Raw genomic sequence first — 12,938 nt, forward strand, 5'->3', positions numbered from 1 at the left:
GCAGAAAATATTTTTTTGAAAAAATCCCTAACCCCCGGGGTCACAATTTCAGCAAATATCTGACTTTTGGCAATTCACTCAAAAATGGTGCCAAAAGCTTGAAAATGTTCTCCTGAAATGTTTGGCACTCGAAACAGAAGGCTTGTTATCACAGGACAAGAAATCAGCCCTCAAAAACCTAACCGGCGGAAAAGACTTTTTTGAAAAAATTCCTAAGCCCCGGGGTCACAATTTCAGCAAAAATCTGGCTTTTGGCAAGTCACTCAAAAATGGTTCCAAAAGCTTGAAAGTGCTCCCCTGAAAGGTTTGGCACTCGAAACAGAAGGCTTGTTATCACAGGACAAGAAATCAGCCCTCAAAAACTTAACCGGCAGAAAATATTTTTTTGAAAGAATCCCTGACCCCTGGGGTCACAATTTCAGCAAAAATCTGGCTTTTGGCAATTCACTCAAAAATGGTGCCAAAAGCTTGAAAATGTTCTCCTGAAATGTTTGGCACTCGAAACAGAGGGGCTTTTTATCACAGGACAAGAAATCAGCCCTCAAAAACTTAACCGGCAGAAAATATTTTTTTGAAGAAATCACTAACCCCCGGGGTCACAATTTCAGCAAAAATCTGACTTTTGGCAATTCACTCAAAAATGGTTCCAAAAGCTTGAAAATGTTCTCCTGAAATTTTTGGCACTCGAAACAGAAGGCTTGTTATCACAGGACAAGAAATCAGCCCTCAAAAACCTAACTGGCGGAAAAGACTTTTTTGAAAAAATTCCTAAGCCCCGGGGTCACAATTTCAGCAAAAATCTGGCTTTTGGCAATTCACTCAAAAATAATGCCAAAAGCTTGAAAATGCTCCCCTGAAAGGTTTGGCACTCGAAACAGAAGGCTTGTTATCACAGGACAAGAAATCAGCCCTCAAAAACTTAACCGGCAGAAAATATTTTTTTGAAAAAATCCCTAACCCCCGGGGTCACAATTTCAGCAAAAATCTGACTTTTGGCAATTCACTCAAAAATGGTGCCAAAAGCTTGAAAATGCTCTCCTGAAAGGTTTGGCACTCGAAACAGAAGGCATTTTATCACAGGACAAGAAATCAGCCCTCAAAAACTTAACCGGCAGAAAATATTTTTTTGAAAAAATCCCTGACCCCCGGGGTCACAATTTCAGCAAATATCTGACTTTTGGCAATTCACTCAAAAATGGTGCCAAAAGCTTGAAAATGTTCTCCTGAAATGTTTGGCACTCGAAACAGAAGGCTTGTTATCACAGGAGAAGAAATCAGCCCTCAAAAACCTAACCGGCGGAAAAGACTTTTTTGAAAAAATTCCTAAGCCCCGGGGTCACAATTTCAGCAAAAATCTGGCTTTTGGCAAGTCACTCAAAAATGGTTCCAAAAGCTTGAAAATGCTCCCCTGAAAGGTTTGGCACTCGAAACAGAAGGCTTGTTATCACAGGACAAGAAATCAGCCCTCAAAAACTTAACCGGCAGAGAATATTTTTTTGAAGAAATCCCTAACCCCCGGGGTCACAATTTAAGCTAAAATCTGACTTTTGGCAATTCACTCAAAAATGGTTCCAAAAGCTTGAAAATGTTCTCCTGAAATGTTTGGCACTCGAAACAGAAGGCTTGTTGTCACAGGACAAGAAATCAGCCCTCAAAAACTTAACCGGCAGAGAATATTTTTTTGAAAGAATCCCTGACCCCCGGGGTCACAATTTCAGCAAAAATCTGACTTTTGGGAATTCACTCAAAAATGGTGCCAAAAGCTTGAAAATGCTCCCCTGAAAGGTTTGGCACTCGAAACAGAAGGCTTTTTATCACAGGACAAGAAATCAGCCCTCAAAAACTTAACCAGCAGAAAATATTTTTTTGAAAGAATCCCTAACCCCCGGGGTCACAATTTCAGCAAAAATCTGACTTTTGGCAATTCACTCAAAAATGGTGCCAAAAGCTTGAAAATGCTCCCCTGAAAGGTTTGGCACTCGAAACAGAAGGCTTTTTATCACAGGACAAGAAATCAGCCCTCAAAAACTTAACCAGCAGAAAATATTTTTTTGAAAGAATCCCTAACCCCCGGGGTCACAATTTCAGCAAAAATCTGACTTTTGGCAATTCACTCAAAAATGGTGCCAAAAGCTTGAAAATGCTCCCCTGAAAGGTTTGGCACTCGAAACAGAAGGCTTGTTATCACAGGACAAGAAATCAGCCCTCAAAAACTTAACCGGCAGAGAATATTTTTTTGAAGAAATCCCTAACCCCCGGGGTCACAATTTAAGCTAAAATCTGACTTTTGGCAATTCACTCAAAAATGGTTCCAAAAGCTTGAAAATGTTCTCCTGAAATGTTTGGCACTCGAAACAGAAGGCTTGTTGTCACAGGACAAGAAATCAGCCCTCAAAAACTTAACCGGCAGAGAATATTTTTTTGAAAGAATCCCTGACCCCCGGGGTCACAATTTCAGCAAAAATCTGACTTTTGGGAATTCACTCAAAAATGGTGCCAAAAGCTTGAAAATGCTCCCCTGAAAGGTTTGGCACTCGAAACAGAAGGCTTTTTATCACAGGACAAGAAATCAGCCCTCAAAAACTTAACCAGCAGAAAATATTTTTTTGAAAGAATCCCTAACCCCCGGGGTCACAATTTCAGCAAAAATCTGACTTTTGGCAATTCACTCAAAAATGGTGCCAAAAGCTTGAAAATGCTCTCCTGAAAGGTTTGGCACTCGAAACAGAAGGCATTTTCTCACAGGACAAGAAATCAGCCCTCTAAAACTTAACCGGCAGAAAATATTTTTTTGAAAGAATCCCTAACCCCCGGGGTCACAATTTCAGCAAAAATCTGACTTTTGGCAATTCACTCAAAAATGGTGCCAAAAGCTTGAAAATGCTCTCCTGAAAGGTTTGGCACTCGAAACAGAAGGCATTTTCTCACAGGACAAGAAATCAGCCCTCTAAAACTTAACCGGCAGAAAATATTTTTTTGAAAAAATCCCTAACCCCCGGGGTCACAATTTCAGCAAATATCTGACTTTTGGCAATTCACTCATAAATGGTGCCAAAAGCTTGAAAATGTTCTCCTGAAATGTTTGGCACTCGAAACAGAAGGCTTGTTATCACAGGACAAGAAATCAGCCCTCAAAAACTTAACCGGCAGAAAATATTTTTTTGAAGAAATCCCTAACCCCCGGGGTCACAATTTCAGCAAAAATCTGACTTTTGGCAATTCACTCAAAAATGGTGCCAAAAGCTTGAAAATGTTCTCCTGAAATGTTTGGCACTCGAAACAGAAGGCTTGTTATCACAGGACAAGAAATCAGCCCTCAAAAACTTAACCGGCAGAAAATATTTTTTTGAAGAAATCACTAACCCCCGGGGTCACAATTTCAGCAAAAATCTGGCTTTTGGCAATTCACTCAAAAATGGTGCCAAAAGCTTGAAAATGCTCCCCTGAAAGGTTTGGCACTCGAAACAGAAGTCTTGTTATCACAGGACAAGAAATCAGCCCTCAAAAACTTAACCGGCAGAAAATATTTTTTTGAAAAAATCCCTAACCCCCGGGGTCACAATTTCAGCAAATATCTGACTTTTGGCAATTCACTCAAAAATGGTGCAAAAAGCTTGAAAATGTTCTCCTGAAATGTTTGGCACTCGAAACAGAAGGCTTGTTATCACAGGACAAGAAATCAGCCCTCAAAAACTTAACCGGCAGAGAATATTTTTTTGAAGAAATCCCTAACCCCCGGGGTCACAATTTCAGCTAAAATCTGACATTTGGCAATTCACTCAAAAATGGTTCCAAAAGCTTGAAAATGTTCTCCTGAAATGTTTGGCACTCGAAACAGAAGGCTTGTTATCACAGGACAAGAAATCAGCCCTCAAAAACCTAACCGGCGGAAAAGACTTTTTTGAAAAAATCCCTAAGCCCCGGGGTCACAATTTCAGCAAAAATCTGGCTTTTGTCAATTCACTCAAAAATGGTGCCAAAAGCTTGAAAATGCTCCCCTGAAAGGTTTGGCACTCGAAACAGAAGGCTTGTTATCACAGGACAAGAAATCAGCCCTCAAAAACTTAACCGGCAGAAAATATTTTTTTGAAAGAATCCCTGACCCCCGGGGTCACAATTTCAGCAAAAATCTGACTTTTGGGAATTCACTCAAAAATGGTGCCAAAAGCTTGAAAATGCTTCCCTGAAAGGTTTGGCACTCGAAACAGAAGGCTTTTTATCACAGGACAAGAAATCAGCCCTCAAAAACTTAACCAGCAGAAAATATTTTTTTGAAAGAACCCCTAACCCCCGGTGTCACAATTTCAGCAAAAATCTGACTTTTAGCAATTCACTCAAAAATGGTGCCAAAAGCTTGAAAATGCTCGCCTGAAAGGTTTGGCACTCGAAACAGAAGGCATTTTCTCACAGGACAAGAAATCAGCCCTCTAAAACTTAACCGGCAGAAAATATTTTTTTGAAAAAATCCCTAACCCCCGGGGTCACAATTTCAGCAAATATCTGACTTTTGGCAATTCACTCATAAATGGTGCCAAAAGCTTGAAAATGTTCTCCTGAAATGTTTGGCACTCGAAACAGAAGGCTTGTTATCACAGGACAAGAAATCAGCCCTCAAAAACTTAACCGGCAGAAAATATTTTTTTGAAGAAATCCCTAACCCCCGGGGTCACAATTTCAGCAAAAATCTGACTTTTGGCAATTCACTCAAAAATGGTTCCAAAAGCTTGAAAATGTTCTCCTGAAATTTTTGGCACTCGAAACAGAAGGCTTGTTATCACAGGACAAGAAATCAGCCCTCAAAAACCTAACTGGCGGAAAAGACTTTTTTGAAAAAATTCCTAAGCCCCGGGGTCACAATTTCAGCAAAAATCTGGCTTTTGGCAATTCACTCAAAAATAGTGCCAAAAGCTTGAAAATGCTCCCCTGAAAGGTTTGGCACTCGAAACAGAAGGCTTGTTATCACAGGACAAGAAATCAGCCCTCAAAAACTTAACCGGCAGAAAATATTTTTTTGAAAAAATCCCTAACCCCCGGGGTCACAATTTCAGCAAAAATCTGACTTTTGGCAATTCACTCAAAAATGGTGCCAAAAGCTTGAAAATGCTCTCCTGAAAGGTTTGGCACGCGAAACAGAAGGCATTTTATCACAGGACAAGAAATCAGCCCTCAAAAACGTAACCGGCAGAAAATATTTTTTTGAAAAAATCCCTAACCCCCGGGGTCACAATTTCAGCAAATATCTGACTTTTGGCAATTCACTCAAAAATGGTGCCAAAAGCTTGAAAATGTTCTCCTGAAATGTTTGGCACTCGAAACAGAAGGCTTGTTATCACAGGACAAGAAATCAGCCCTCAAAAACTTAACCGGCAGAGAATATTTTTTTGAAGAAATCCCTAACCCCCGGGGTCACAATTTCAGCTAAAATCTGACTTTTGGCAATTCACTCAAAAATGGTTCCAAAAGCTTGAAAATGTTCTCCTGAAATGTTTGGCACTCGAAACAGAAGGCTTGTTATCACAGGACAAGAAATCAGCCCTCAAAAACCTAACCGGCGGAAAAGACTTTTTTGAAAAAATTCCTAAGCCCCGGGGTCACAATTTCAGCAAAAATCTGGCTTTTGGCAAGTCACTCAAAAATGGTTCCAAAAGCTTGAAAGTGCTCCCCTGAAAGGTTTGGCACTCGAAACAGAAGGCTTGTTATCACAGGACAAGAAATCAGCCCTCAAAAACTTAACCGGCAGAAAATATTTTTTTGAAAGAATCCCTGACCCCTGGGGTCACAATTTCAGCAAAAATCTGGCTTTTGGCAATTCACTCAAAAATGGTGCCAAAAGCTTGAAAATGTTCTCCTGAAATGTTTGGCACTCGAAACAGAGGGGCTTTTTATCACAGGACAAGAAATCAGCCCTCAAAAACTTAACCGGCAGAAAATATTTTTTTGAAGAAATCACTAACCCCCGGGGTCACAATTTCAGCAAAAATCTGACTTTTGGCAATTCACTCAAAAATGGTTCCAAAAGCTTGAAAATGTTCTCCTGAAATTTTTGGCACTCGAAACAGAAGGCTTGTTATCACAGGACAAGAAATCAGCCCTCAAAAACCTAACTGGCGGAAAAGACTTTTTTGAAAAAATTCCTAAGCCCCGGGGTCACAATTTCAGCAAAAATCTGGCTTTTGGCAATTCACTCAAAAATAATGCCAAAAGCTTGAAAATGCTCCCCTGAAAGGTTTGGCACTCGAAACAGAAGGCTTGTTATCACAGGACAAGAAATCAGCCCTCAAAAACCTAACCGGCGGAAAAGACTTTTTTGAAAAAATTCCTAAGCCCCGGGGTCACAATTTCAGCAAAAATCTGACTTTTGGCAATTCACTCAAAAATGGTGCCAAAAGCTTGAAAATGCTCTCCTGAAAGGTTTGGCACTCGAAACAGAAGGCATTTTATCACAGGACAAGAAATCAGCCCTCAAAAACTTAACCGGCAGAAAATATTTTTTTGAAAAAATCCCTAACCCCCGGGGTCACAATTTCAGCAAATATCTGACTTTTGGCAATTCACTCAAAAATGGTGCCAAAAGCTTGAAAATGTTCTCCTGAAATGTTTGGCACTCGAAACAGAAGGCTTGTTATCACAGGACAAGAAATCAGCCCTCAAAAACCTAACCGGCGGAAAAGACTTTTTTGAAAAAATTCCTAAGCCCCGGGGTCACAATTTCAGCAAAAATCTGGCTTTTGGCAAGTCACTCAAAAATGGTTCCAAAAGCTTGAAAGTGCTCCCCTGAAAGGTTTGGCACTCGAAACAGAAGGCTTGTTATCACAGGACAAGAAATCAGCCCTCAAAAACTTAACCGGCAGAAAATATTTTTTTGAAAGAATCCCTGACCCCTGGGGTCACAATTTCAGCAAAAATCTGGCTTTTGGCAATTCACTCAAAAATGGTGCCAAAAGCTTGAAAATGTTCTCCTGAAATGTTTGGCACTCGAAACAGAGGGGCTTTTTATCACAGGACAAGAAATCAGCCCTCAAAAACTTAACCGGCAGAAAATATTTTTTTGAAGAAATCACTAACCCCCGGGGTCACAATTTCAGCAAAAATCTGACTTTTGGCAATTCACTCAAAAATGGTTCCAAAAGCTTGAAAATGTTCTCCTGAAATTTTTGGCACTCGAAACAGAAGGCTTGTTATCACAGGACAAGAAATCAGCCCTCAAAAACCTAACTGGCGGAAAAGACTTTTTTGAAAAAATTCCTAAGCCCCGGGGTCACAATTTCAGCAAAAATCTGGCTTTTGGCAATTCACTCAAAAATAATGCCAAAAGCTTGAAAATGCTCCCCTGAAAGGTTTGGCACTCGAAACAGAAGGCTTGTTATCACAGGACAAGAAATCAGCCCTCAAAAACTTAACCGGCAGAAAATATTTTTTTGAAAAAATCCCTAACCCCCGGGGTCACAATTTCAGCAAAAATCTGACTTTTGGCAATTCACTCAAAAATGGTGCCAAAAGCTTGAAAATGCTCTCCTGAAAGGTTTGGCACTCGAAACAGAAGGCATTTTATCACAGGACAAGAAATCAGCCCTCAAAAACTTAACCGGCAGAAAATATTTTTTTGAAAAAATCCCTGACCCCCGGGGTCACAATTTCAGCAAATATCTGACTTTTGGCAATTCACTCAAAAATGGTGCCAAAAGCTTGAAAATGTTCTCCTGAAATGTTTGGCACTCGAAACAGAAGGCTTGTTATCACAGGAGAAGAAATCAGCCCTCAAAAACCTAACCGGCGGAAAAGACTTTTTTGAAAAAATTCCTAAGCCCCGGGGTCACAATTTCAGCAAAAATCTGGCTTTTGGCAAGTCACTCAAAAATGGTTCCAAAAGCTTGAAAATGCTCCCCTGAAAGGTTTGGCACTCGAAACAGAAGGCTTGTTATCACAGGACAAGAAATCAGCCCTCAAAAACTTAACCGGCAGAGAATATTTTTTTGAAGAAATCCCTAACCCCCGGGGTCACAATTTAAGCTAAAATCTGACTTTTGGCAATTCACTCAAAAATGGTTCCAAAAGCTTGAAAATGTTCTCCTGAAATGTTTGGCACTCGAAACAGAAGGCTTGTTGTCACAGGACAAGAAATCAGCCCTCAAAAACTTAACCGGCAGAGAATATTTTTTTGAAAGAATCCCTGACCCCCGGGGTCACAATTTCAGCAAAAATCTGACTTTTGGGAATTCACTCAAAAATGGTGCCAAAAGCTTGAAAATGCTCCCCTGAAAGGTTTGGCACTCGAAACAGAAGGCTTTTTATCACAGGACAAGAAATCAGCCCTCAAAAACTTAACCAGCAGAAAATATTTTTTTGAAAGAATCCCTAACCCCCGGGGTCACAATTTCAGCAAAAATCTGACTTTTGGCAATTCACTCAAAAATGGTGCCAAAAGCTTGAAAATGCTCCCCTGAAAGGTTTGGCACTCGAAACAGAAGGCTTTTTATCACAGGACAAGAAATCAGCCCTCAAAAACTTAACCAGCAGAAAATATTTTTTTGAAAGAATCCCTAACCCCCGGGGTCACAATTTCAGCAAAAATCTGACTTTTGGCAATTCACTCAAAAATGGTGCCAAAAGCTTGAAAATGCTCCCCTGAAAGGTTTGGCACTCGAAACAGAAGGCTTGTTATCACAGGACAAGAAATCAGCCCTCAAAAACTTAACCGGCAGAGAATATTTTTTTGAAGAAATCCCTAACCCCCGGGGTCACAATTTAAGCTAAAATCTGACTTTTGGCAATTCACTCAAAAATGGTTCCAAAAGCTTGAAAATGTTCTCCTGAAATGTTTGGCACTCGAAACAGAAGGCTTGTTGTCACAGGACAAGAAATCAGCCCTCAAAAACTTAACCGGCAGAGAATATTTTTTTGAAAGAATCCCTGACCCCCGGGGTCACAATTTCAGCAAAAATCTGACTTTTGGGAATTCACTCAAAAATGGTGCCAAAAGCTTGAAAATGCTCCCCTGAAAGGTTTGGCACTCGAAACAGAAGGCTTTTTATCACAGGACAAGAAATCAGCCCTCAAAAACTTAACCAGCAGAAAATATTTTTTTGAAAGAATCCCTAACCCCCGGGGTCACAATTTCAGCAAAAATCTGACTTTTGGCAATTCACTCAAAAATGGTGCCAAAAGCTTGAAAATGCTCTCCTGAAAGGTTTGGCACTCGAAACAGAAGGCATTTTCTCACAGGACAAGAAATCAGCCCTCTAAAACTTAACCGGCAGAAAATATTTTTTTGAAAGAATCCCTAACCCCCGGGGTCACAATTTCAGCAAAAATCTGACTTTTGGCAATTCACTCAAAAATGGTGCCAAAAGCTTGAAAATGCTCTCCTGAAAGGTTTGGCACTCGAAACAGAAGGCATTTTCTCACAGGACAAGAAATCAGCCCTCTAAAACTTAACCGGCAGAAAATATTTTTTTGAAAAAATCCCTAACCCCCGGGGTCACAATTTCAGCAAATATCTGACTTTTGGCAATTCACTCATAAATGGTGCCAAAAGCTTGAAAATGTTCTCCTGAAATGTTTGGCACTCGAAACAGAAGGCTTGTTATCACAGGACAAGAAATCAGCCCTCAAAAACTTAACCGGCAGAAAATATTTTTTTGAAGAAATCCCTAACCCCCGGGGTCACAATTTCAGCAAAAATCTGACTTTTGGCAATTCACTCAAAAATGGTGCCAAAAGCTTGAAAATGTTCTCCTGAAATGTTTGGCACTCGAAACAGAAGGCTTGTTATCACAGGACAAGAAATCAGCCCTCAAAAACTTAACCGGCAGAAAATATTTTTTTGAAGAAATCACTAACCCCCGGGGTCACAATTTCAGCAAAAATCTGGCTTTTGGCAATTCACTCAAAAATGGTGCCAAAAGCTTGAAAATGCTCCCCTGAAAGGTTTGGCACTCGAAACAGAAGTCTTGTTATCACAGGACAAGAAATCAGCCCTCAAAAACTTAACCGGCAGAAAATATTTTTTTGAAAAAATCCCTAACCCCCGGGGTCACAATTTCAGCAAATATCTGACTTTTGGCAATTCACTCAAAAATGGTGCAAAAAGCTTGAAAATGTTCTCCTGAAATGTTTGGCACTCGAAACAGAAGGCTTGTTATCACAGGACAAGAAATCAGCCCTCAAAAACTTAACCGGCAGAGAATATTTTTTTGAAGAAATCCCTAACCCCCGGGGTCACAATTTCAGCTAAAATCTGACATTTGGCAATTCACTCAAAAATGGTTCCAAAAGCTTGAAAATGTTCTCCTGAAATGTTTGGCACTCGAAACAGAAGGCTTGTTATCACAGGACAAGAAATCAGCCCTCAAAAACCTAACCGGCGGAAAAGACTTTTTTGAAAAAATCCCTAAGCCCCGGGGTCACAATTTCAGCAAAAATCTGGCTTTTGTCAATTCACTCAAAAATGGTGCCAAAAGCTTGAAAATGCTCCCCTGAAAGGTTTGGCACTCGAAACAGAAGGCTTGTTATCACAGGACAAGAAATCAGCCCTCAAAAACTTAACCGGCAGAAAATATTTTTTTGAAAGAATCCCTGACCCCCGGGGTCACAATTTCAGCAAAAATCTGACTTTTGGGAATTCACTCAAAAATGGTGCCAAAAGCTTGAAAATGCTTCCCTGAAAGGTTTGGCACTCGAAACAGAAGGCTTTTTATCACAGGACAAGAAATCAGCCCTCAAAAACTTAACCAGCAGAAAATATTTTTTTGAAAGAACCCCTAACCCCCGGTGTCACAATTTCAGCAAAAATCTGACTTTTAGCAATTCACTCAAAAATGGTGCCAAAAGCTTGAAAATGCTCGCCTGAAAGGTTTGGCACTCGAAACAGAAGGCATTTTCTCACAGGACAAGAAATCAGCCCTCTAAAACTTAACCGGCAGAAAATATTTTTTTGAAAAAATCCCTAACCCCCGGGGTCACAATTTCAGCAAATATCTGACTTTTGGCAATTCACTCATAAATGGTGCCAAAAGCTTGAAAATGTTCTCCTGAAATGTTTGGCACTCGAAACAGAAGGCTTGTTATCACAGGACAAGAAATCAGCCCTCAAAAACTTAACCGGCAGAAAATATTTTTTTGAAGAAATCCCTAACCCCCGGGGTCACAATTTCAGCAAAAATCTGACTTTTGGCAATTCACTCAAAAATGGTTCCAAAAGCTTGAAAATGTTCTCCTGAAATTTTTGGCACTCGAAACAGAAGGCTTGTTATCACAGGACAAGAAATCAGCCCTCAAAAACCTAACTGGCGGAAAAGACTTTTTTGAAAAAATTCCTAAGCCCCGGGGTCACAATTTCAGCAAAAATCTGGCTTTTGGCAATTCACTCAAAAATAGTGCCAAAAGCTTGAAAATGCTCCCCTGAAAGGTTTGGCACTCGAAACAGAAGGCTTGTTATCACAGGACAAGAAATCAGCCCTCAAAAACTTAACCGGCAGAAAATATTTTTTTGAAAAAATCCCTAACCCCCGGGGTCACAATTTCAGCAAAAATCTGACTTTTGGCAATTCACTCAAAAATGGTGCCAAAAGCTTGAAAATGCTCTCCTGAAAGGTTTGGCACGCGAAACAGAAGGCATTTTATCACAGGACAAGAAATCAGCCCTCAAAAACGTAACCGGCAGAAAATATTTTTTTGAAAAAATCCCTAACCCCCGGGGTCACAATTTCAGCAAATATCTGACTTTTGGCAATTCACTCAAAAATGGTGCCAAAAGCTTGAAAATGTTCTCCTGAAATGTTTGGCACTCGAAACAGAAGGCTTGTTATCACAGGACAAGAAATCAGCCCTCAAAAACTTAACCGGCAGAGAATATTTTTTTGAAGAAATCCCTAACCCCCGGGGTCACAATTTCAGCTAAAATCTGACTTTTGGCAATTCACTCAAAAATGGTTCCAAAAGCTTGAAAATGTTCTCCTGAAATGTTTGGCACTCGAAACAGAAGGCTTGTTATCACAGGACAAGAAATCAGCCCTCAAAAACCTAACCGGCGGAAAAGACTTTTTTGAAAAAATTCCTAAGAACCGGGGTCACAATTTCAGCAAAAATCTGGCTTTTGTCAATTCACTCAAAAATGGTGCCAAAAGCTTGAAAATGCTCCCCTGAAAGGTTTGGCACTCGAAACAGAAGGCTTGTTATCACAGGACAAGAAATCAGCCCTCAAAAACTTAACCGGCAGAAAATATTTTTTTGAAAGAATCCCTAACCCCCGGGGTCACAATTTCAGCAAAAATCTGACTTTTGGCAATTCACTCAAAAATGGTGCCAAAAGCTTGAAAATGCTCTCCTGAAAGGTTTGGCACTCGAAACAGAAGGCATTTTCTCACAGGACAAGAAATCAGCCCTCTAAAACTTAACCGGCAGAAAATATTTTTTTGAAAAAATCCCTAACCCCCGGGGTCACAATTTCAGCAAATATCTGACTTTTGGCAATTCACTCATAAATGGTGCCAAAAGCTTGAAAATGTTCTCCTGAAATGTTTGGCACTCGAAACAGAAGGCTTGTTATCACAGGACAAGAAATCAGCCCTCAAAAACTTAACCGGCAGAAAATATTTTTTTGAAAAAATCCCTAACCTCCGGGGTCACAATTTCAGCAAAAATCTGACTTTTGGCAATTCACTCAAAAATGGTGCCAAAAGCTTGAAAATGTTCTCCTGAAATGTTTGGCACTCGAAACAGAAGGCTTGTTATCACAGGACAAGAAATCAACCCTCAAAAACTTAACCGGGAGAAAATATTTTTTTGAAGAAATCCCTAACTCCCGGGGTCACAATTTCATCAAAAATCTGGCTTTTGGCAATTCACTCAAAAATGGTGCCAAAAGCTTGAAAATGCTCCCCTGAAAGGTTTGGCACTCGAAACAGAAGGCTTTTTATCACAGGACAAGAAATCAGCCC

Source organism: Podarcis vaucheri (assembly GCF_965113315.1).
Source record: "Podarcis vaucheri genome assembly, chromosome: 6".
Taxonomy (NCBI): domain Eukaryota; kingdom Metazoa; phylum Chordata; class Lepidosauria; order Squamata; family Lacertidae; genus Podarcis; species Podarcis vaucheri.